Source organism: Rhinolophus sinicus, linkage group LG14 (assembly GCF_036562045.2).
Source record: "Rhinolophus sinicus isolate RSC01 linkage group LG14, ASM3656204v1, whole genome shotgun sequence".
Lineage (NCBI taxonomy): Eukaryota > Metazoa > Chordata > Mammalia > Chiroptera > Rhinolophidae > Rhinolophus > Rhinolophus sinicus.
In genome coordinates, this window is record NC_133763.1 from 47714497 (window position 1) to 47716933 (window position 2437).

General features: G+C 53.5%; 1 long non-coding RNA gene across 1 annotated transcript; it reads left to right on the plus strand.

Moving 5' to 3' along the window:
• The first annotated feature begins 296 nt into the window (after window positions 1-296).
• LOC141568520 (uncharacterized) lies at window positions 297-1426 on the plus strand. Its single transcript, XR_012491675.1, has 2 exons — window positions 297-824; window positions 1203-1426. It is a non-coding gene; the product is annotated as an uncharacterized LOC141568520 (long non-coding RNA).
• The last annotated feature ends 1011 nt before the right edge of the window (window positions 1427-2437 follow it).

A 2437-nucleotide genomic window follows, 5' to 3' on the forward strand; every position in this document is an offset into this window, starting at 1 on the left:
ACGTTTGATGAAAAATGTCAGCTACTTTTAGTACTGCCTGCCTGGTCCTCAGAAACCCTTGAGTTTGTGACATTGCTATCAACTTTTGCTGATAGGGGCTGTAGAAACTGCAACTCTGGTCTTGATTGGGAAAAGGCACGGGGGGCTGAAGAGGGGAAGGGAGGAAATGAACCAAAGACAGGAAGAAGCTTTGCATTAGGGCCCCACGTTTCTCGCCGCGCTGATAATTCTGGGCCAACAGCTGGTAGCTTTAAAAGGAGTTTTGTTTCCAGCTCATTAGGAACAGTCCATTGGTTTAACTGCAAGGCTGGCTCCCCATCTGATGCCCATGTAAGCAGATTGCAAACGCTTTTTTTGCCAGAGTTGCTATTTTGGCAGGCAGCAATTTGTGGGCCCACCAGGAAACCAGGTTCCGTGTGAAAATAGAGCTTCCCCCTGGCCTCTTGTAGTCAGGAAGCAGCAGTAGCTGCCTTTCATTCCATGCTGCTCCTGGTGTAGAAAACAAGACCCCCAAATGGCGAGTGCTATGGGGTGGGGTGAGAAAAGGTACTGCCAGGGCTGTGTGCTATTTGCAGACCCAAGAGAAGTGGGAGGAATAACGTCCTGGTCGTGCTGTCGTGTAAAATGAGGCGAACCCTCCCTGCCTCCCGTAGTGACTGTTGGGATTACATGAGCGGTCCCTACATAAGAGTGACGGCACATCGAACATTATTGGTAAATCTCAATTCCCTTCCTCCTCCCCTGCGGACCCCAGAAGACAGATCCCTGCAGACTGATCTCCCTCCACTAGATCAGGATAAAAAGAGGGTTCTTCTCTGCGAAAGGTAAGCCCTGGAAGGGGGAGGGGATAGAGAGAAGAAATCCATCAGGGAGAAACACGGAGGGGAGGGGTCTGTGGAGTCCTCACACCGCCAGGGCCAGTCAGCTGAACCCCACACTAAGGATGCGAAGCAGAGCTGGGAGTTGCAGCTGCCACAGCTGTCCCCAGCCCATGCTCGTGGTTCTCCTGCCCACCACTGGTTAGCCCGCCTCTCCCTCCTCCTGAAGGTGAGCTCACAGTGAAACCACGTGGCAGTCTCGGAAGGTCAAGCACACACAGCTGCCAGGTGTGGAAATCACAAGTCACACAGCCTGCCAGGTGGGCTGGGCTGCAGGGCGGGCTGCTCATGTTTCTGACCTCTCAATTCTGCTCTTCCTTTCAGAAAAGAACCCAGTACATAGAAGGTTTCACACGTCCTGGGTGATTTTGATCGCAAATAGCAGAACCTGACCTCATTTAGCAAAAGGAGAAATTTGTTCCTCCCAGAATCCAATGATGCGTAGAACAGCCAAACTCAGGAGGGGCACGGATGCGGCCCCAACAGGAGACTCAGACGATGGATGTCTGACTATCATCATTTGCCTCTTCATGTCTGCCTGTCTCATTGCAGCTGCAGTCTGGCTTTCTGGAAACATCACCGGCAATGGCTTTCCCCCTGGGACAGCGTCTGACCTCGACTTTTTCAAATCCCAGTTAAAAGTTCCTGGGGAAGAAGTGCATTGGTTCAGGAGGAGTTAGGGCCCCGTCCCTGGGTCAGTTAACTGTGGCCAGTGGGGACAGGTCATGCAGGAATCGGGACCCTCTTGCCTTGTTAGCACAGCTGACAGCATGTTGGGGAGACATTTCTACGGATGTCCATGACTCATATCTCATGTGATGTCCTGGATACTTAGGTGCTAGTGGCCACCCTAGGAGCTGATGTCACTGTCACCTTTCCAGCAGGGTACATACGACCCACATGTGAGGGTCTTCCTCAGGGGGAAGGGAGGTGTGACGCTCTCCCAGGAGAGCAGCACGGTCCTCCTTGGGCACCACACGTCCACTTACTCCCGTGTTTCATCCTTCCCTGCTTGTCTACCCCTTCCCTGTGGTGAGAGGTGTCTCTGCAGGTTCTTCTTGCAGAGTGAGCAGGGGAGCAGACGGGGTGCTTATGTTTCAGACATTTTGGCTGGCAGTGCTTTTCCCATCCTTCCTTTCCTCGCTTACCTTTGGTCTTGCCTTGTGTAAAAACATTTCCCCCAGGTGTACACACCCATCCTGCCTCTGAGGGCGCAGGGGACGTTTATTGGAATGACCCTGGGGCCCCTCACGTGACCCAGCGAGGCTGTGGGAAGGGCAGAGGCAGGGCAGCTGGCGGGCTCCAGAGTGGTTCATGCACTTAGATTCTATGGCGCATCCAGAACCCGATTCAGCGTGGATGTCTCTGACCTCCATGGCCCTCAGGGCCACGGGTCACATTCCCAGGAGGACTGGTTGGTCCCAATGTGGATTAATGGATCCGTTTTGTGCCCTAAATCAACCAGCTAGGGACATACGGGGTGTAGGGACAGAGTCCCAGAGAGCAGTTTCCAGGCTCACGGCCTCAAGTGGAAAGGTGCTGGCTTGGCTATTAGATGG